We start from the raw sequence: 23899 nt of genomic DNA, 5'->3' as shown, positions 1-23899 counted from the left end.
TCTCAGGTTTTGAACCTGGTGCTCAGGGTTGCTAGAAGCTGTCAGCCAATCAGTTGTCCATCAGTCGAGAGCTATTCCTCAGGAGATCCAGCAGCATGGAGGTAAGTATTTTTGGTACTCTTCTCATAGGATAGGGATTGTAGGAGATGGGATTGGGGGTGTTGTGGAGACGAGGCCACTAACCATCGCCTTGTCTCCAAACCACCCTGTTCTCCCATCAGGAATATACACACTGCCAAAGAGACATAATTGGGGCTGGTGAGTTGGAGCTTACTTTCATAATCAGGACCGCCTCCGAGCTTACTTTCATAATCAGGACCGCCTCCGAGCTTACTTTCATAATCAGGACCGCCTCCGAGCTTACTTTCATAATCAGGACCGCCTCCGAGCTTACTTTCATAATCAGGACCGCCTCCGAGCTTACTTTCCAAAGAGACATAATTGGGGCTGGTGAGTTGGATTCTTGATTAGTAAGGGGGTCAAGGGTTATGGTGACAAGGCTGAAGACTGGGGTTGAGAAACATATCAGCCATGATAGAATGGCCTAATTCTGTTCCTATAACTTATGGTCTTTTAAGGGTCATCTTAGTGGTGGGTTGAGGAGGTTGCACTTAGACCTCTTCATTCAGAATTTAGTTAGTAAGGTGGTGAGAAGGCAGTGAGTGAGTTTCTCCCCAGGGCTAACTTACCCCATTATTTCCTGTTCCTTCCACCTCCAGGGAGAATAACATTACACCTTATAAGTACCAGTCAAGAACACTTTTAACCTCCACTGCATTAACCCCATGGACGTTGAATGGCCTACCAGATATCACTGTTTCTTCTTAGAGAAGAAGAATGGCAGTTTGGATGAAGTACTAGGCCATAATCAACACCTACGGAACCATATGCCAGCAGTGTCAAAACCCACAGGAGATGTACCTCAAAGAACTTTGCAAGATTTGGCTGTGGGATGTCTTATTCCGTTAAAGGTGCTATATAAATGCAGGATGCAGTTGACGTGTTGAATTGCGCTGCTCTGATTAACCAGGTCATCTAGTGAGATTTTGTTTCACTCCTTTAATTACTTTGAATATTATGTTTAGAATTTAAGCCTGATGATCATGCTCAAGTGATTCTGGGTGTCATGCTTCCCACAAGATTGGTGTTCGCACTTTTTCCCTTCCCATATTGTGTATTTACTAACATTTTTTCTTCATTCACAAGATAAGGACATTGCTGGTTATGCCAGCATTTATTGCCCATCTCTAATTTCCCAGAGGGCAGTTAAGAGTCAACTACATTGCTGTGGGTCTGCAGTCACATGTCGACCACACCAAGTGCAGATAGCAGATTTCCTTCAGATGTCGTTCTAAGGACATTAATATTGTCTGGAGTGTTGGAGGCTAAGGGGTGACCTTAGAGAGGTTTATAAAATCATGAGGGGAATGGATAGGATAAATAGATACAGTCTTTTCCCTGGGGTGGGGGAGTCCAGAACTAGATGGTGCATGTTTAGGGTGAGAGGGGAAAGATATAAAAGAGACCTAAGGGGCAACTTTTTCACGCAGAGGGTGGTGCTTGTGTGGAATGGGCTGCCAGAGGAAGTGGTGGAGGCTGGTACAATTGCAACATTTAAAAGGCATCTGGATGGGTATATGAATAAGAAAGGTTTAGAGGGGATATGGGCCAAGTGCTGGCAAATGGAACTAGATTAGGTTGGGATATCTGGTCGGCATGGACGAGTGGTACATTTCTGTGACTCCAATACTAAATTAGGTAGGAGTGAAACTGAGGAAAGTAGGAAGTAGAAGGCAATGGAAGAGGGATAGTAGAGTAGAAAACCAAGAAAGGGAGAAGTTGAATTTTAGTTGAAAAAGAATGATTCCCCAAAAATCTTTTGAAAATTGAATTCCGAAAATGGAAAAAGTGCTGTGCTCTTGGAAAGAATCAATGCAGTTGGTAATAATACTGTACTTCATTTGGTTTGAGCTAGTTCCTGAATTTATAGATTGCACAGCCCTATTAATTTAAGAAGATTTTCATTTGCATGACCAACTGGTCTGACATTCTCATTGTTATGTTTGTTTTCTGCCCCACGGTCCTGTGGAGTGGGTGACAATGTCTTAGTACCTTGCAAAAATCATTTTGCTTTGAAACTTTTCCCAAACAAAGTCTAGGGAATTTTGGCAAAACAGCACATTCAGATTCAGTTGCAGATTGTTTACTATACCTTACCTTCTGGAGGAAAGTGGCTAAACAGCTAAACAAATTGTATTAATTGAACTCCCATTTCCTTAATCCCCAAATAATGTGGTTTTGAGGAACATTATGAAAGCAGGTGGTTAACCCTATAAAAATAATAGATATGATTATGTACAGATTTGCTCACTAGCCTGCTTTATTGTTTTCAACCATTCCTAGTCCAGTAAAACAAACTGTGACATCATAAGTTAATATTACAGTATACCCTTAATATCATAAGCAAATTAATAAACCCAGATAGTATATTAGTGATCTATACAGAAAGTTTGGGTGAATGATCAATTATCATTGTGGAATGATAGCTCAAATTCATGATTAAGAAATTAAATTGTAGTAGGCTCCGGCCACTCCCCTCTCTATTAACATCTGGATTAACCTTAAGCTCTCAGTTCACCATCATGGTTTATTAGCTATCTGATCCTTCCTGCATTTCCAAACTTTGCAAAGTAGACAGATTGGATGTGATAGTAAGTTTATTTTGCTTGCGTTGCATTTATACTGTCAATAATGGTTTGTAGACCTTAATGTTTTAGCAAATATTTATATTGTGGTAATGCAAAAACCTTGAAGGCAAGTGGATTACATTGTCCACCATAGTTCTCCTCGTGTGCAATAAGAAAATGCATAACCGAGCTGGAGCACAGCCAAGCTCTTGCCATTACTCTGATCTCCAGCATCTGCAGTCCTCACTTTCCCTTACTATACAATAAACACAGAGACAAAACACTGGAGGGTATATGATAATTAGCATAGGTATCGCAAAGATTGCACCTGAGTGGAAAATTAACAAAATATGAGAACTGCTGTTTTTGACTCCCATTTTTCCAGTTAACACCACACTCTACTTTTAACCTCAACATTTCAGCTTAATGAATCAAACCACAAGAAAAGTAGTCAACTACCATTCATTTCCCTCAAAAATATTAATTAACCTTTTAAGCTGTCTCCTTAGTACTGCCATCCAGTAAACAAGCTATCACATGCCAACAATCATCATTTCCCAATTTCCACTTGTGCCTTTCTTTATTTACCTTGGAGTGATGTAATCTCAATGGTACCATGACTCATTCTGATATGTAAATACTAACTGAAAAACTACAGCTGATACATAGTAAATGAATAAAGCACATGTTGTGCCTCAGAGCCATCAGGAAAACCAAGGCAACACATGCTTGGGATGCTGATGGAGGCTATGAACAAAATTTGTGGGGCATTCTCTGGTGTCACACAACAGTTACTAAATGGAGTCAAAGAGTCATACAGCACAGAAACAGTCCCTTACAGTCCCACTCATCTATGCTGACCAAATTTCTCAAACTAAATTAGTCCCATTTGCCTGCAGTTGGCTTATGCCCCTCTAAACTTTTCCTATTCGTGTACCTGTTCAAATTTCTTTTAAATGTCGCAATTGCATCTGTAACTATAACTTCCTTTGGTAGTTCATTCTACATACGAACTACCCTCTGTGTGCAACAGCTACCCCTCAGTTCTCTTTTAAATCTTTCTCCTCTCACCTTAAACCTCTGCCACCTAGTTTTGGACTCCCCTACTCTAGGGAAAAGGCCTTTGCTATTCGCCTCATCTATACCCGTCACGATTTTATAAATCGCTGTAAGGTCACCCCTCAACCTCCTACTATTAGAGATATTTTATAGGAGTGGATTCAGACAAGCAACCAACTGAATATTTAAAGAAGGGAACAATTCTGAGCCATCAATCAACATCAATAAGAGAAACGTTTTGCAATTCTTGGCATCTTTCCCATCCTCAGAACATGGCAAAGTGTTTTATAACTAAAAAATACTTCTGAAGTGCCGATACTGTAAGCAAATAAGGCAGAAAATTTGTAGACAATGGATTCTATGAATAGCAAACCAGTTAAATCAGTTTTGCTTTACAAATAAGTGTTGGTCAGACCACCATGGGAACTTTCCTACTCATTAACAAATGGTAGCATAGTCTTTTATGCCCTCCTGGAAAAGGACTTTGATTAATATTTCATCTAAATAGTCGTTTTGAACTAAAAAAAATCTGAGTATTGTTGAAAAAAAGGCAAACATTGCTGAAGGTTTGCATATGACATTGATCAGGACATTTCACAAGAATACCAATTCAAGGGGAAAACCAACTCGTACTGAATGAAAAGACCATGCTGATTACTTGACACTTTTGACTTAAAGGGAGGGGAGAATTAACCTGCCTTTATATTCCTGACTAGTATCTATCAACATTGGTTTGGCATGAGCAGCTGTACACTTAGACAATCGACAATAGGTGCAGGAGTAGGCCATTCTGCCCTTCGAGCCTGCACCACCATTCAATATGATCATGGCTGATTATCTCCATAACCCTTGATTCCACTATCCTTGAGAGCTCTATCCAACTCTTTCTTAAATGAATCCAGAGACTAGGCCTCCACTGCCCTCTGGGGCAGAGCATTCCACACAGCCACCAGTCTCTGGGTGAAGAAGTTTCTCATCTCTGTCCGAAATGCTCTACCATGTATTTTTAAGCTGTGTCCTCTAATTCGGCACTCACCCATCAGCGGAAACATGTTTCCTGCCTCCAGAGTGTCCAATCCTTTGATAATCTTATATGTCTCAATCAGATCCCACCACAACTTACACTGCCCTGTGTGCTACATTGGTACATGGGATCCCAATATAAAATTGTGTTCTGTTTGAAATCAGATCTATACAGTGGATATGTAAAGTTGTTTGAGCCCAGAGTAGGTATCCAGGCTTCCTGTTCTTGCCACCAAAGTGGGTAACCATACATTTATCCACATTAAACTGCATCTGCCATGCATCTGACCACTCACCTAACCTTTCCAGGTCACCCTGTAATCTCCTAACATCCTCATCACATTTCACCCTGCCACCCAGCTTAGTATCATCAGCAAATTTGCTAATGTTATTACTAATACCATCTTCTATATCATTAATATATATTGTAAAAAGCTGCGGTCCCAGCACTGATCCTTGCGGTACCCCACTGGTCATGCCTGCCATTCCGAAATGGAGCCATTTATCACTACTCTTTGTTTCCTGTCAGCCAACCAACTTTCAATCCAAGTTAGTACTTTGCCCCCAATACCATGCGCCCTAATTTTGCTCACTAACCTCCTATGTGGGACTTTATCAAAAGCTTTCTGAAAGTCCAGGTACACTCCATCTACTGGATCTCCCTCGTCCATCCTCAGTTACATCCTCAAAAAATTCCAGAAGATTAGTCAAGCATGATTTCCCCTTCATAAATCCATGCTGATTTATGTGTTTGTGTGATGAGGAAAATATCAGGTTGATAGTTCTCTTTTGATTGAATGACCATTGTTATTCATTGTTCTGTCTTAATGTTCTTTGATGTTTATATTCAAGTCACAAGTGATTGGTATTCAGATATTGATGACTGACAATCACTGTAAATGCAGATTTTCGTAAGATGTAGACAAGCAGGAGGCTGGGAGAACACAGCAAGCCGGACAGCATGAGGAGGTGGAGAAGTCCGATGTTTTGGGTATAACCCTTCTTCAGGAAAATGAGGTGGGGATAGGGAGAGTTGCAGATAAAGAGAGTGAGGCAAGGGTTATAGGTGGGGAGAGGGGCGGAGTGATGTGGTGGTGATTGGTGAATACAGGTGATAGGTATGACCTGGCAGGTCGATAGGCGGTACGAATCTGGTTGGTAGCTGGAAGGAGGGATTGCTTGGAGAGAAAGTGGGGAGGAAACAGGGCCAGAAAGGGAGTTGTGGAATAGTTGGGATGGTTATTTGAAATTGGAGAACTCAATGTTGAGTCCTCCGGGCTGTAGGCTGCCCAAGTGAAAGGTGAGATGTTGTTCCTCCAATTTGCAGTCCAATTCACTGTGGAGGTGGAGGAGACTGAGGATGGACATGTCGGAGAGGGAGTGGGAAGGGGGAATTGAAATGGGTGGTGACCGAGAGGTCAGGCTTGCCCTTATGGGCCCAGCTGAGATGCTCTGCATAATGTGTCCTTAGTTTACATTTGGTTTCAACCATGTAGAGATGACCACACTGGGAGCATTAGATACAGTAAACCATGTTGGAGGAGAAGCAGGTGAACCTCTGTCTCATCTGTAAGGACTGTTTGGGGCCCTGGTTGGAGGTGAGGGAGATGGTATGCTAGCAAGTTTTGCATCTTTTACAGTTGTTGGGGAAGGTACCTAAACGTGTTGGTGGGGGGTGAGGAGGTGGCATGAACCAAAGAGTGGCAAAGGGAATTGTCATTGTGGAAGGCAGACAGGTTTGAGGAGCTGAAGATGTTCTTGTTGGTGGGGTCTAGCTGGAGTTGGTGGACGTGTTTGAAGATGATATGTTGGATTCATAAATTGGTGGGGTGGAAAATGAGGACAAGGGGGACCCTGTCTTTATTATGTTTGGACAGTGCAGGGTTTAGAGTAGTGGAATGGGGAATGAAGGAGGTTTGGTGGAGGGCTGACTGGATGACAGAGGGGGGAGAAACACTTTGTTTAAAATAGGTGGATATCTGGGAAGCTTGGAAATGGAACGTCTCCTCGTCGGAACATTGCAATGGAGACGGAGGAATTGAGAAAATGGGATGGAGATTATGCAAGATATGGGGTAGAGGAGGTGTAGTCCAGGTAGTTATGGGAGTCTGTGAGTTTGTAGGAAATGTCAATCTATAAACTGTCGCCCCAGCCAAGTCTGCCTCTTTGTCGGCCATGTCTTCAGTACATACACAGACACTGTTCCCCAACTCTTCCACCATTACATTGATGACTGCATCGGTGCTGCACCCTAAACCCAGGCTGAACTGGAGCAGTTCATCGACTTTGCCAACAATTTCCACTCTGCCCTTAAATTCACTTGGTCTATCTTGGATACTTCCCTCCCCTTCCTTGACCTCTCCATTTAAACAACATGCTTTTCCCTCCTCTGTCATCCAAACAGCCCTCCACTGCACCTTCTCCAATCCGTCCTCCACTGCTCTAAACCCTGCCCCATCCAAACATAATAAAGACAGGGTGTTCATCTATCACTACCTCACCATTCCGCTTCTCTCCCCACCCATAACAGTTCCCTACCTCCTTTCTCTGCAACCACCCCCATCCCCACCCTGAAAAAGGGTTACACCCGAAACGTCAGATTTCTCCATCTCCTTATACTGCTTGGCTTGCTGTGTTCCTCCAGCCTCCTGCCTGTCGACTTTGGATTCCAGCATCTGTAGGTTTTTTTTGTCTCCAATGATTTTAAGAAGACGACAGAGAATCAAACAGGAGCTGCTGGGACCCAACAAAAGTTTAGGTCACTGCCAAATTTTTCACGTTAAAGACTGTCATTAACAACAGGACTACTCTCTCAATGTAAACGTTCAATTGTACAGAAAGGACTTTTGCTTGTGAATGGAACTAGCAGGCATCATTGTCAGTGAAACATTACCCCAGTTTATTCACTATCTTAATGGTTTGAGAAATATGAAAAGGAAATGAAAGACAAAAGTGAAAGCAAACAATATAGAATGCAGAACCCTTTGGTTACCAAGTTAAATCTATTGAATATTTTAGATAATTTCTCCATTTTCATGAGTTTGAGAATGACATGTTAATTTTTGATAGGGTACATCACAAGAATAGAAGCCAAATACATACTGAATGTTGGCAATCTGTATGTTAACATCGAAAAGCAGACAAAATGTATGTAACCACCTGAAACTTTATCACACCGAGGACAAGAATGCTGAGACAGGAATTAAAGTTTCCTTTTCTTCACCTTTTGACTTTCTGCCAATTTAAAAACAACAAACAGAAAAGTCTGTGCAGACATAATATTTTTATGATTGCTTAAATATGAACCTTTCTTCTCGTTACAGATGTTCACTGGTTTACTGTTTACTTCCATCATCATCTGTCATTTCAAATTGCTAACATTTTCATTTTGTTTTCCTTTTGGTGTACTTGTTTTGCCTGGTAACTTTCTGACTGATCAAAAGAAAAACCATAGATTTCTCAGAGGAGAAAGGTGCAGATTTTACTTGTTCTCAGCAGGTGTAGGTACTGCCAGCCTTAGGTGGCATGTTGGGTAGGCCCAAATTGCATATTTCTCTACCATCCCCAGTGTATTTCTTGGCATTGTTTGCTCTATTTCCCCTGTTCCACCATAAAAAAGAAAGCAGATGACACTGATAATAAATAGCTTCTCAATGGAAACAGTAGAACAGACACTGAGGTTTACTGTTGATCAACCCCCTATCAAGTAGTAATCGTCAAGACCCATTATTCCACATTTTACTCTCTGATCCAGAACCCTTCCCATTTTCCTAATCTAAGCCTTTCTCTTCTTTGGCAGTGAATAATATGGGACCGGTTCTGTTGCCAGATGTTCCCTTTCATCCCTCACCCAAACAGCTATCATTTGCTGTTTCCTGTTGTAATATGCAACACACTTATTTGCACTGAGAGCTAGTGACCATTCGTAGGCTATTTGGCTTAATTATTTCTGATCTTTGTGTCTGCTGTTCATAGATTTGTCAGTTGCACTTCATGTGTAAGCACGAATAGTGAGTTATAGTGGGCTGCTGGAGCACAGGAGAGCACCAGAGTCTGATCGTGTCCTCAGTTAACAAGAGAAAACATACATTTGTAAAATAAGTCATTAGATAGGATTAGGAAGAGTGACTAGTATTTCTCATTAGTTCAGGCATGCTGAGATGAAATATAATGCCCTATTGCGACAGTAACCAAGATCGGCCAACTCAGCATATGGTAATGATTTGAGAACAGCCCATCTAACCTGTATGGTTCAATAACATTCTACACAGTGGAAAATCACATCCATGCTTTGTCACTCCACTAACCCACTCCAAAATATTAGCACCTTTTTAATTAGGAGAAAGTGAGGCCTGCAGATGCTAGAGATCAGAATCGGGAGTGTGGTGCTTGAAGAGTACAGCCGGTCAGGCAGCATCGGAGGAGCAGGAGAATCAATGTTTCGGCCATAAGCCCTTCAACAATCCTGATGAAGGGCCTATGCCCAAAACGTCAATTCTCCTGCTCCTCAGATGCTGCCTGACCAGCTGTGCTTTTTCAGCACCACAGTCTCAACTAGCACTTTTTTAATAGTTGGCATATGGATCAATCAAGGTGGTGATAGGCATATATCCCACCTTGCCATTGTTAGAAAGAGCCAAAGACCATTATATCCTAAGATTAAAGAGTACAACGTTTGTAACTATTCACAGGAAACAAAGAACTACCATACTGCGAAGGTCATTATTCTTAGTTTAGCTTCTTAGGCTTTCAGAACTCTCAGAACTGAAACCACTGGTGGAATTATGCAAACTTCGGCAAACAGCATGACCATTTGTGTGTTGGGAATATGAATGGTGAAGGAGGGAATTTTCTGTGGATGTTTACTAGTCCAGTAATATTAACTTTACATCATTATCTCCCCCTTCTGTTGAAACTGCTGAGATCTCTGAGGGCCAGCACAGGTCTTCGCTGGGAGGTTAAGGATATTCTCTCCAGCATGAAAGTGGCTGATGAAGTTGGCAGCAGGGAAGCCATAAGAGAAGAAGTGATTTGGGCAGCAGTTGTGGGTGGCACAGTGGCACAGTGGTTAGCACTGCTGCCTCACAGCGCCAGAGATCCGGGTTCAATTCCCGCCTCAGGCGACTGACTGTGTGGAGTTTGCACGTTCTCCCCGTGTCTGCGTGGGTTTCCTCCGGGTGCTCCGGTTTCCTCCCACAGTCACAAAGATGTGCAGGGTCAGGTGAATTGGCCATACTAAATTGCCCGTAGTGTTAGGTAAGGGGTAAATGTAGGGTTATGGGTGGGTTTTGCTTCGGCGGGTCGGTGTGGACTTGTTGGGCCGAAGGGCCTGTTTCCACACTGTAATCTAATCTAAAAAAAAAATCTCACCTGACCATGGCTGGAGCTCCTCATTTTCACTAAGCTTAACAGTGATACCTCATTTCAGGGATTTAAGCCATTGCACTCATTCCAAAACCTAAGGTGGGAAACTTTTCTGACACTGACTCTTTAAACCCTGGCAAAATATCTGCATGCAGCTAAGTATAAAGGGGGAATCTGGAATATATTCTTGAAGTAGAATGGAAATACCCCTGAACAGGCTTCCAAAATCAGTGTCGAATGGAAAAGGAGGAGATGTTGTGAAATTTAAGGAGACACACCCTATCTTATTGTGCAATTTCCAAGGACAAATGTATGGATGGATGTCTTGAAGATCCATATTCTGCCTCAAGTTAAGACTGAAATGCAAAGGGATTTCTTCACTAAGAGGTTGCTGAAGTTGAAACTCGTTATCTCACATGGAAGGTCAATCATTGAATAAGTTAAAGAGAGAAACTGGCAGATTTTTGGACATTAACAACTGAAAAGGAGAAGGAATTAGCACAGGAAAGTAGCATTGATATAGATGATCAGCCGTGATCTAATTGAATAGTGAAACAGGATCAATGGACAAAATGGCCTACTTCTGTTCCTTTGTTCCTAGTCCTCAACAGATTCTATAAAACCTCATTATTTAAGGTGTCCAGAATTTACAATTCAATCTTGAGTCATTTGGAAAGTTTATCCATATCTATACTTCCTGCATACTTATCTGGTCCACATAGTACCTAACTGAAAGGGCACAACTATTTCTCACATCCGTGAGCTAATAAATTCAACTGCAATTCTTTTGTGTGCAAGAAACTGTCGACAGAATTTAACAGTGTTACACTGGTGTGATGTGACAACTGTTTTCCCACACTGAGGAGGAATGACCAATTTACATTTCAACCTCAGATAGATAGTGAACAAAATTCTTAAAATACAGACATTTTTTCCTCAACGATATTAGTTAAATTCATGCCAAGTGAAGAGAAGCTTCATGTAAGTAAATGCTCTATGAAAATTTATTGTGCATATTATGTCACATCACAAAAATGACCAAATCTGCATCACAACACCACAACTGCACATTTCAGCACACAAGTCTCGAATATTAAATTAAATGAGATCTACACAAACACAATACAATGCTGTCAAATGCCCTTTAAGATATGCACTCTTCAATTTCCTGACCATTATTTGGATTTAACAATGAATAGATCCAATCTTTTTAACCACATACCTCTGATCCTATTTTGAGTTGTAGGAAATCTGTACATAAATAAAATACTTCATCAAATAAATGTCTTAGTTCATTCTGTTGTTCGGTTGTCTGGTCTGTCACTTGACTGATACCAGATACCCCCACTGCTTTCCCAGAATCCAGTCTTAATCATTGCCAATTTTGTGCTATTAGAACCCAGAATCTGGCAACAACCCCAATCTCCTTATTCTGCTCTATAGAATGTTATCTGGCAGCGATCCAAATATGAACAAATAGAGAGTAGTGTACATCACACTGGAACTCAGAGACAAAGAACAGATCAAAGATGAATTTAACTTCCTATTGTAAATGTTAAATATGTGCATTTATTGCCAATAACTGCTTTTGTGGTCTTGTATTGCTTCTGTTCTCACTGTGTGACTATTCTGTTTTGTTAGCCTCAGCAGCAATACTTTGAGTAAAGACTTATTCATTCTGTTCCATTGTTTAAGTGCCCATAACTTGTGGAATTGAAAGGAAGATTGTTTTTGCAGGTTCAGAGTAAAATTTGAGCTTCATTTCAAACAAAATTCATAAATTTACCTCTGAAGTGTAAATGGAGCAACATCATCTGTGCACCTGGAGCATTCTTTTCAATTTAGAATTATTTTTATTTCATCATTTTATAAATTTAATTAGCTGCAACCATCACAGAACAAGTCTGTGAATCTCATTAGTGCCTTTCCTCCAGTGACTGAAAACATGCAAAATCTGATTGCAGACAATACTGTTTCCATAGCACCGAGATTATACATATGGTCTATTCCAGTCAAACCCTGTGGCATGTTGATTCCTGTGGAGAAGCCTCACTGATAGAATAAATTACATATGCACACAAAGAGATAACCGAATAAGTACATTCATAGTCAAAAAAAGCGACAAGATTGTAAAATCTGGATGCTTAAAAAAAAGGAGGAAAATAGCATGAAAAATTTGTAAAATGGAGAGATATGTCACCAGATCTTTCTTTGTTCATGCATTATTTGCCTTGAAGTGCTTCATATATGCAAGCAAGCACATATTCCAGTGATTATGACTGAAAATCAATGGCTCTGGGCAACATTTTTGTTGGTTTCGGGTGTTTCTGGTATTGCTACTGACTGATTAGGAGATGACAGCTACACCTTGAGCATTCCAGTGTTGTTACAGGCTGCTTATTTAGTATCCTTTGTGAAAATACTTGGCACGTTTCATGACCGTCACTTTTTTTTAAATGTATTGTGCTTGTAATCTTTACCTTTTAAGTTCACCTTATACCTATTTTCTTATTTTTAAATGACAATAATATATTTCCTAAGATAAGAAGACCAAAACTGCAGAACAGCACTCCAGGTGCATTCTAAACAAGGTCCTATGCAATTGAACACAACTTCACTACTCCTCTACTCATATCCTCGCACTATAAAGGATAACATTCTATTTGCCTTCCTAATAGTTCACTGCATCTGCATGTTTGTTTTCAGAGATTATTGACAAAGGACACTGTGTCTTTTGCACACCTACACATTCCAATCTCCTACCATTCTAAACAAAAACTCTGCATATCTGTCCCTCCTGCCAAAGTGGATAATCTCACATTTTTCTACTTGCTCATTCACTAAATCTGTCCAAATCCTCCTGAAGCCACTGTACAATATCCTCACCACACACATTCCCACTCCGCTTTGTATCAATCAAAAAATTGGAATATTACATTTGGTCCCCACTTCCAAATCATTCACACATATTTGTCAGCAGCCAGGGCCCAAGTACTGATCCTTGCGTACCCTACCAGTCACAATCTATCAATGCAAGCATGATCCACTTATTCCTAAATTCTGTTTTCTGACTGTTAGCCAATCAGTAATCCATGCCAAGACATTACTTCCTATGCTAAGCGGGGACTTTATCAAAAACCTACCCAGCCAATTACCGCCCAATCAGTGTACTCTCCACCATCAGTCAAGTGATGGAAGTGGTCATCAATATTGCTCTCAAGTAGCACCTGTTCAGCAACAACCTGCTCAGTGACACCCAGTTTGGGTTTCGCCAGGGTCACTCAGCTCCTGATCTCATTATAGCCTTGGTTCAAACATGGACAAAAGAGCTGAATTTCAGAGGTGGGTTAAGTGTGACAGACCTTGACATCAAGGCTGCATTTGACCAAGTATGGCGTCAAGGAGCCCTGGCTAAACTGGAATCAACGGGGGTATCAGGAAGAAAATACTCTGCTAGTTAATGTCATGCCTGGCACAAAGGAAGATGGTTGTGGTTATGGAGGGTCAGTCATCTCAGATGACACCAAAATTGGAGGTATATGCCCTCTTTTATTGGCCAGAGTATTGAGTACAGGATTTGGGAGGTCATATTGCTGGCTGTACAGGACATTGGTTAGGCCACTGTTGGAATATTGCGAGCAATTCTGGTCTCCTGCTTATTGGAAAGATGTTGTGAAACTTGAAAGGGTTCAGAAAAGATTTACAAAGATGTTGCCAGGATTGGAGGATTTGAGCTAAAGGGGGAGGCTGAACAGGCTGGGGCTGTTTTCCCTGGAGCGTCGGAGGCTGAGGGGTGACCTTATAGAGGTTTACAAAATTATGAGGGCCATGGATAGGGTAAATAGGCAAAGGCTTTTCCCTGGGGTCGGGGAGTACAGAACTAGAGGGCATAGGTTTAGGGTGAGAGGGGAAAGATATAAAAAAGACCTAAGGGACAACATTTTCACACAGAGGGTGGTACGTTATATGGAATGAGCTGCCAGAGGGAGTGGTGGGGACTCGTATAATTGCAACATTTAAGAGGCATTTGGATGGGTATATGAATAAGAAGGGTTTGGAGGGATATGGGCTGGGTGCTGGCAGGTGGGACTAGATTGGGTTGGGATATGCCAGACAAATGCCAGACAATGACTACAAAGCATCTACCAGCTCTCCTTTATAGATATTGTTGAGAACATCTTCAAAACCTCCAACAAGTTCATCAAATACAATGTTCCACTTGCAAATCCATGTTGACTGTTTGTATTTACACTCCTCAGACCAGCATAAATGCAAGCCACTATTTGAAATATTTCCTCATCAATTTATTGCTACAACCTAAAAATAAATACTTTTAATCAATCTGTTCAGACATATTATGATGTTCCTTTGGAACAAGTGGAAACAGAACCTGGGCCCTTTGTCTCACAGGCATGAACACTACCAATGCACCAATGTGCTAAACCTTTAGCCTCAGTTGTAATGTCAAGGGAATCCACAGAACAGAGATTTTTTTTACTTTGCAATAAAGAATAAATAAGCATCACAAGGTTAATCACAATGGCTTATTTTTACCTTAAATAAGATCAAGAGTGATATTCAGAAAGAAAATCATCTGTCTACCACTTCAACTGGAGAGCTGTGGGCTAAATGACAAGCTGGTCTTGATCTGGACATGTGAAAGTATATACAAATAGCTCAGTTTGATTTTTCGCCATACTGGGAAGCTTTTAAACATAACACAGACAGAATTGCACAATTCAGTCAGAAACCAAGCTTGGAGAGAAACAAATTATTGCCCTTGAACAGCACTTTGCATGTTGGGTTTTAAATCAATATCAATCCATTTACGCCTTTCATACAAAGCAATTAATTGTATACTTATACTGCAATGGACCGAAACAGCTAATATAATGTTCTTAAAGTTTATTACCATTTCAGGAAACTTGTATTAAAACCTTTTTCATCTTACTTTTCTGTATCATAGCAGCAAGCTACATAAATTTAAAATCAAACTGTGGCCACAATTTGCTCTAGCAGGTAATTTTATATTTTTCAAAATTTGTCTAAGTTTAAGGAATGTGTGACTGGTAAATAACTGCACTTAAAAAAAAGTCTTCCTCTCCATATTCAGTAAAAAGACCATGAATTTCATTTTCCAGAAACTGAAATGGATTGCAAACAAGATTCATAAGATTTCACAGTCTATACACAGTGTTACTCTGGAAGTGAATTTCTATTGGAGGTTTGGAGGGGGGCGGTGGGAGGCAAATTTCCATGAATTCTCCTGCACTTCCACCAATTGCATAGAGAAGACAAGACAACGTCGCTAAGTGAATTACTCATTTGGAAAGCTAGTACTGATATTATGGAAAAAACAGCTTCTGCATTGTAACAATTCTGTGATTTTGTTATTACTTAGGTCACTGTTTAAAAACAAACCCAGTTAAACCTCACAGAAGAAGGCTTCAATTTTGGGGGCTTTAGTACTGATATGAGTACTAAAGTGGAAAAACATGGATACTCCACAGAAATTCATCACTGACATTACCATCCTGAAGCAGAAAAGCATCTGGCTGGTGACAGACAAAGAGAGGTAATGCACTTTCTGAAATTATTTAAAGTCTTTGCTACATACTTAATCCAGTTCATATTCTTATTGTGATTACTTCTGAAATGCACATTAGCAAAACAACTTTACCCAGACTAAATCTGAAAACAGCTTTCAATGCATTAACCAAGTGCACAGATGGCCTGGCTATATAAGATGATTAACAGTAATCACTGCAATATTGATGAAATCAATCTGATTGTTATTTTCTGCTTACATTCACATAAAAGCCATATGCATGAAATAACTGTCCTGACTAAGATACTGTATTGGCAAACTAATTGCCTTGATAACTTGCTTTTGCTTTTAGTTTATTTTAGTCTTGTTGATGTAAGCCAAGTTTTCAAACTAATTAAAGATAGTAATCCAATTACCTATCACCTCTCTGCATTAATTGAATTTCCATCAGTACACTTCAAGATTCTAAACGTGACAAAAGTAATGGTGGAGAGTTGTTTTTTGGACTGAGGCTTGTTAGCAGCAGTGTTCCACAGGGATCAGTTCTGGGTCCTCTTTTGTTTGTTATTTATATAAATGATTTACATGAGAATATAGAAAGCATGGTTAGTAAGTTTGCAGATGACACCAAAATTGGTTGCATTGCAGACAGTGAAGAAGGTTTTCTAAGATTACGAAAGGATTTTGGTCAATTGGGTCAATGGGCTGAAAAATGGCAGATGGAGTTCAATTTGGTTAAATGCAAGGTGGGTGCAATAAACAAGGGTAGGCCTTATCCAACTAATGGTAGGACCTTGGGTAGTGTTGTAGAACAGAGGGACCTATAGGTGCAGGACATAATTCTTTGAAGTTTTCATCACACATACACAAGGTGGTTAAAAAGGTGTTTGGCACCTTCCTTGCTCAGTCCTTTAATTATTGGAGTTGGGAACTCATGTTGAGGTTGTACAGGACATTGGTGAGGCCTCTTCTGGATTACTGTGTCCAGTTCTAGGCACTCAGTTATAGAAAGGATATTATCAAGCTGGAGAATGTTCAGAAAAGATTTACCAGGATGTGCAGATATGGAAGGTTTAAGTTATAAAGAAAGGCTGGATAAACTGGGACTGTTTTGACTGGAGTGTAGGTGGTTGAGAGGTGATCTGATAGAAGTTTATAAAATAATGAGAATTATAGTTAATGGTAGTTGTCTTTTCCCTAGGATGGGAGATTTCAAGATTTGGGGGCACATTTTTAAGGTGAGAGATTTAAAAAAGACATATGAGGCTTTTTTTTTACACAGAGGGTGGTTCACATGTGGAATGAACGTCCTAGGGAAGTGGGGGATGCAATTACAACTACAATGTTTAAAAGACATTTGGATAGATACATGAATTGGAAAGGTGTGGAGGGAGATGGGCCAGGAGCAGGCATGTGTGACTTGTTTAATTTGGGATTATGTTCCGCATGGACTGTTTGGACTGAAGTGTTTGTTCCGTGCTCTATAACTCTATGTCCCTGGTTAGCATATTAACAGTGCCATTGACCTGGATTTTATACAATACAATACAGCACAAAAACAGGTCCTTCAGCCCATACTGATTCCTAATCCTGAATTTAGACCCGCTACATCCTGTCCATGTGTGGTATCTAATCCCTCTGTTTGCCTCATGTTCACATGTCTATCAAAATAAGCCTTAAACGTTGCTAACATGCCTTTTTCCACCACCTTCACTGTCAGTGTGTTCTATGGCATCTACCAGCCTCTGTGTGAAAAACTTTCCTCTAAACTTTCCTCTTCTCATCTTGAACATGTCAACTCTTGTAGTTGATCTTACTACCTTGGAAAAAAGCCTCTGACTATCCACCCTATCTATGACTCTCATAATTTTGTAGACGTCTATCAGGTCACTCCCTCAGCCTCCATTTTTCCAGTGAAAACAATCCATGTTTATTCAACCTCTCCTCATAATAAAAACCCTCCAGACCAGGCAACATCCTAGTAAACATCTGTGCCCCCTCTCCAAATCATCCAAGTCCTTCTGGTAGTATGGCAACTAGAATTGCATGCAATATTTCATTGAAATTTTGATTTAAGGTTTCCCCATAGAGGTCATAACAATATCAAGAGAGTTTAAGATCCTGCCACCAACATTGTATGAATTCTACAAAACAGAGTACTGTATGGTGTGATCTGTGATTTGGGTTTGTAATGAATATTATTAGATAACCTATCACAAGAAATAGAGACAGAGGAGTGAAGGAACGGAAAAGGAAAGGCTCTGAAATGAATCAGATGAAGATGTAAGAAGGATGGAAGTTCTAAGTAAAATTCATTAATCTTTTCCAGTCCCAGATGACAGCAGGAAGTAGCACCAATACAGTCATCAATGCACCACACACAAGGAAAAGGAATTGTGAGAAGGAACGTGATTCAGACTAGAAGAAGGAATGTTCCACAAACCCCACAAAAAGACAGGTATACCTAGGGCCTGTGTCAGTACTCATTGCCACACCTCTTATCTTTACAGAAATAAGACAAATGAGACAAGAAAGAGGGAATCTCCCCTGGAAAATCTGGATTAGGATGGATTTAGCAAAATTGAATGAGAATGGTTGAACAAGAACCATATTAAAACATTGCTTCATACTGCAAGTGTCAAAACGATATTTATAAATTGCTCAAGCCTCCCACTGCCAGCCATATGTTATTCTCTGTGTAATCCTTTACCAAAATGTCATTAGAATGAACAAATTATTCTTTCACTTGATTTATTTCCAGTATAAGTTCACATAATATTAACTGATTTGTAATGAATGTATTCTGCATTTTAATTTAAATATAATGATGCAATTTGTATATGTAGCCAGGACTAATTCTGGCAGTTTCCTCTAGTGTTTTGATATTGGAATAATTTATTATTATAATTCACAGTTCTGCTCAATTAATCAACTGTCATTATTGTTGTTTTTCTAATACTTGAAAGTATCCAGGCTTTGAAGAAAAATCTGTGTAGGAAAAATTAAACTTTCCCACTGTTCTGCAAATGCTTGATATCTGCTCCATGATTCTTTTTGTGCTGAGTACTTATATTATAAGATCAGACGATTGGATAGTGGGAGTGGTGGATGTATTAGAACAATAGAACAAACTTTGATCTTTGAGAGGCAAAATTATGTAATCTTGATCATGTCTTATCTTCAGACCATAAGACATAGGTGCAGAAGTAGGCCTCATTATTCATCAATAGTCTTCTTAAAGTACCCTTCACAATTATAAAACTCTATGCAGGTTTTCTCTCATACTCTTCAGAAATTATAGATTTGTAGATTTACAAAGTCACAATGGAGTGCTTTTCGAAGTGTAGCAAAGTGGAGAACAGTTTGTACTTTATAAAGAGCATTGCATCAGATATGAATTGATACTATTGGGTGGTGAACATGTTTGCAGACTGAATTACATTCTTAATGAGTGCGTGATTAAACTATTTCTGAAAAAGGAAACAAAGTAGCCTTCCTATATTGATTGTGCAATGTTACTACAGCACTGAATGACAAATATGAACTTGCATCTTTCGAAGTTTCTGGAGGAAGATGTGGAAGAGAACAAGTTCTGGAAAAAAGGTTAATACTGCAGATGCTGAAAATATGGAATAAAAACAGAAAGTGCTGGAAAAACTCAGTAGGTCCAGCAACATCTGGAGAGAGAAATTAAGGTAATGTTTCAAGTCTAATATTAATTCTTTGGAAACAAACACTTTACAACACTTTTTGTTATGAAAGCAGGTGTTGGGTTGATTTGCCAATGAGTTCCCTCCTCTGGAATTAGCATGGGCACAATGGGACAAAGACGAATCACATTCAACTTTCACTTCACACAGCAGCCTTGTCGATGTCTCATGGGCTTCCCATGGTGTCTGTGACTCCTCAGATACAGAGGCAGTCAATGTATAAATGCAGCAGGACCTAGACAATATCCAGCCTTGGTCTGATTAGTGGCAAATAATATTTGTATCACAGAAACGCCAGGCAATGTCCACCACCAGGAAGAGACAATCCCATCATCAGCCCTTGATATTTAACAGCGTTATCATCACTGAATCTCCCATTATCAACATCCTAGGGGTTACCACTGACCAGAAGCTCAACTGCACTTGTTACAGAAACACTGGCTACAAGACCAGATGAGAGGCTGGGAACATAGTAGTGAATAACTTACCTCCAGACTCCCCAAAACGTACAAAGCAGGAGTGCAATGGAATAGTCCCCACTTGCTTAGATAGGTGCAGCCCCAACAACCCTTGAATGCTTGATGCCAACCAGGACAGGACAGCCTGCTTGATTGCCATCACACCTACATAAATTCAATCTCTGTACTGCTGGTGCTTGGTAGCAGCAGTTGTACCATCTAATAGATACACTACACAAATTTCCTATAGATCCTTCATCTACACTTTCCAAACCCATGACTCACTACTATCTAGAAGTACAACAGCAGCATAACATGGGAATACCACCATTTGCAAGTTCACCTCCAAGTCAATCACCACGCAGACTTGGAAATATACTGCCATTCCTTTAGTGTTACAGGTTGAAATCCTGGAATTTCCTCCCGAATGGCATTGTGGCACGACCGATATAGTGTATGGACTGCAGTAGTTCAAGAAGGCAGCTCACCACTACCTTCTCAAGGACAACAAAGAACAGGCAATAAATGCTCACCAACCAGCCTCATGATTGAATGAGAAAAGCACTCTGACAACTAAGGGTATTTCGCAGCACGACTCTGAGCTGTGCAAGAACTTAAGTAGATTTAATGGTTATTGGCAGAAAAAGGCAAGGCTTCTGTCTTCCAATGCCACAGTCTTACTATTAAGTGAAGATTTCGTGCAAATGGGTGTTTCTAATCGTCATGGGGTCTTATGACGGCTTAAGTGCCCTCCAGCAAGGGCAGCTGCAGCATTTCCCTGCCAGTCTGTTTGGCACACAACAGTGCTCCTAATGCCCACAGGTTAAGCCCAAAACGCCAATTCTCCTGCTAATTGGATGCTGCCTGAACAGCTTTTCCAGCGCCACACCTTTTGACTCTGATCTCCAGCATCTGCAGTCCTCACCTTCTTCCTGCCCACACGGTGAGGTCAACGACCCCAAATCCCTTGCAATAGACAACAGACAATAGGTGCAGGAGTAGGCCATTCTGCCCTTCGAGCATGCACCACCATTCAATATGATCATGGCTGATCATCCTTAATTAGTATCCTGTTCCTGCCTTATCTCCATAAGGAGAAAGTGAGGACTGCAGATGCTGGAGATCAGAGCTTAAAAATGTGTTGCTGGAAAAGCGCAGCAGGTCAATAACCCTTGATTCCACTATCCTTGAGAGCTCTATCCAACTCTTTCTTAAATGAATCCAGAGACTGGGCCTCCACTGCCCTCTGGGGCAGAGCATTCCACATAGCAACCACTCTCTGGGTGAAGAAGTTTCTCCTCATCTCTGTCCTAAATGCTCTACCCAGTATTTTTAAGCTGTGTCCTCTGGTTCAGCACTCTCCCATCAGTGGAAACATGTTTCCTGCCTCCAGAGTGTCCAATCCTTTAATAATCTTATATGTCTCAATCAGATCCCCTCTCAATCTTCTAAACTCAAGGGTACACAAGCCCAGTCGCTCCAGTCTTTCAGTGTAAGGTAATCCTGCCATTCCAGGAATTGACCTCGTGAACCTATGCTGCACTCCCTCAATAGCCAGAATGTCTTTCCTCAAGTTTGGAGACCAGAACTGCACACAGTACTCCAGAAGTGGTCTCACCAGAGCCCTGTACAGCTGCAGAAGAACCTCTTTGCTTCTATACTCATATTGTCCGGAGCTCTTGGCTTTAGAATCTAACTGCTGATTCTGATTGGATGGCAAAGACCAAGGCTCTCAACTAACTGGCCTCCTGTTGTAAAATTCAGTCTGAACATGTTCAACCATCAAGAGTGGTTTTTTTCCTGACACCCATAGCAGAATGCAGCTCAAAATAAAGATTGTGTGATATCTTATCTCTGATGACTACAAACTTGTTCTTGGAACTGTAAATTCATTCTTATATTTGAAATGGTAACAAATCAGTTTTAAAGCTTTATTTACAGTTCTGAAATGTAATCAAGAAAATGTAATCAGGTTATATGATCTTTGGGTGAGAATATAATTACCTCCCAACACACTGGGAGGTGGAAGAGGTGTATGCAATAGAAAATGGAGTTCTTGCTCACTGTCTATCTGTCCAACCCCAAACTGGCGCGCAGGGTGGGTGGGTAAAATATCAGCTGACCTGCCCAATGAATGGCCATTTAGGAGCCTCATTCCACTCCTCAGCCATCATCATATGATGGGTGGGGGAAAGATGGAATGAAGACAACTCTGGGCCAAATGGCAGAAAGGAAAGTGGAGTGTTCCTCCTCTGAAGGGAATGGGATGCCCTGCATGCCCCAATACCTCACCACAATGACCCCTCCCCCATGATCAAAACCATAGACTTAGCTGTAAGTCTGGCATCTTTGTTCTTCCTTTTCTGGACTCTTTACAGTCCCAGCACCAACCATGACTGTGTTTTGGTGCTGCTGGGACTACTCAGCTGCCAGGCCATCATATTGGCAGCAGCCGAGAGGAAGGACTTCCTTTTCCTGATGGGTAGAAGTCCCAATCTCACCTGGTTAAGGCTGACCACACCTTTCACTTTCTTTCCTAGTGGCAACAATCAGCCACAATTTTAACCCTCTAAAGCTGCCATGAAAATTGTTTCTCTTCTAGATGCTGCCAGATTTCTTTGTGGAAGCTACCTGGCTGTCACTCCTTTCCCTCAGGCCATCATAAGATATCCTTTATCTGTCATCCAACTTCCTCAAGTACAAAAGGGGAAATACACACTAATAAAACAGGGCGGAGGACTAGTTATTTTGAAACATTTAAACTTGATAGCTCAGTGAGTAAATTGCATAGCATGGTATGGCATTTAGCCAAACTGTGTAGGAAAGCACTTAGTCAAGTAGACCGGGCTTACTGCCTGATCTGTATTGATTACAGATATTTACACACACATAGAACACAGAATCCCTAAAGTGTGTAAACAGGCCATTCGGCCCATCAAGTCCACACCGACACTCTGAAGAGTAACCCACCCAGATCTCTAACCTATTACCCTACATTTACTCCTGACTAATGCACCTAACCCATACATTCCTGAACACTATGAGCAATTTAGCATAGCCAATTCACCTAACCTGCACATCTTTGGATTGTGGGAGGAAACCAGAGCACCCAGAGGAAACCCACGCAAAGACTGGGAGAATATGCAAACTCCACACAGAAAGTCACACGAGGTTGGAATTGATTCCTGGTCCCTGCTGCTGTGAGGCAGCAGTGTTAACCACTGAGAAACCATGCCACCCATATTTCCCAACAGGTCGCTGCCAAAATGCGTTGAATTGGGGTTGAATTTTCCCTTTCCGAGTTCAACAAAAAGCAAAATGTCCTGCAAATCTTATCCCAGAAATTCTTGAAGTATCTTACCCGAAGACTCTAATACCATTGTTTGAATTGAAAATAACTTTCTGGCTACAATCAAAGGCAGGCTGTTTTCGATGCCTGAACATGGACTGTGACTGCTGCCTCCAGAATACTCTACAGGTTTTTTATCAGTGAGAGGACAAAATCTTTCTCTTGGACTATTTAAGATACAACAACGCCTAGCATTCACCAGCAAATGTAAATAACTTAACACTGTAAGGTTAAAATGTATTTTAAATATTGTAAAATGATTTTGAAAACTTCAAAAGAAGTAACAAAGTAACAAAGAAGATAGATGAGGGCAGAACAGTAGATGTGATCTATATGGACTTCAGTAAGGTGTTCGACAAGTTCCCCATGGGAGACTGATTAGCAAGGTTAGATCTCATGGAATACAGGGAGAACTAGCCATTTGGATACAGAACTGGCTCAAAGGTAGAAGACAGAGGGTGGTGGTGGAGTGTGTTTTTCAGACTGGACGCCTGAGACCAGTGGAGTGCCACAAGGATCGGTGCTGGGTCCTCTACTTTTTGTCATTTACATAAATGATTTGGATGCGAGCATAAGAGGTACGGTTAGTAAGTTTGCAGATGACACCAAAATTGGAGGTGTGGTGGACAGCGAAGAGGGTTACCTCAGATTACAACAGGAGCTTGACCAGATGGGCCAATGGGCTGAAAAGTGGCAGATGG

The 23899-nt window shown here is 40.8% G+C and overlaps 1 protein-coding gene and 1 long non-coding RNA gene across 3 annotated transcripts in view; one reads left to right on the top strand and one right to left on the bottom strand.

Moving 5' to 3' along the window:
* The window catches only part of LOC122560192 (disks large-associated protein 4-like), a 589090-nt gene that overhangs the window by 51923 nt on the left and 513268 nt on the right, over positions 1 to 23899 (bottom strand). The gene's annotated exons all lie outside the window — the stretch shown is intronic.
* LOC122560193 lies at positions 28 to 18182 on the top strand. The gene is made up of 3 exons (XR_006314690.1): positions 28 to 101; positions 15535 to 15708; positions 18011 to 18182. It is a non-coding gene; the product is annotated as an uncharacterized LOC122560193 (long non-coding RNA).

The sequence above is a fragment of the Chiloscyllium plagiosum genome, chromosome 20 (genome assembly GCF_004010195.1).
Source record: "Chiloscyllium plagiosum isolate BGI_BamShark_2017 chromosome 20, ASM401019v2, whole genome shotgun sequence".
Classification (NCBI taxonomy): Eukaryota; Metazoa; Chordata; class Chondrichthyes; order Orectolobiformes; family Hemiscylliidae; genus Chiloscyllium; species Chiloscyllium plagiosum.
This window is presented reverse-complemented; position numbering and strand designations above follow the sequence as displayed.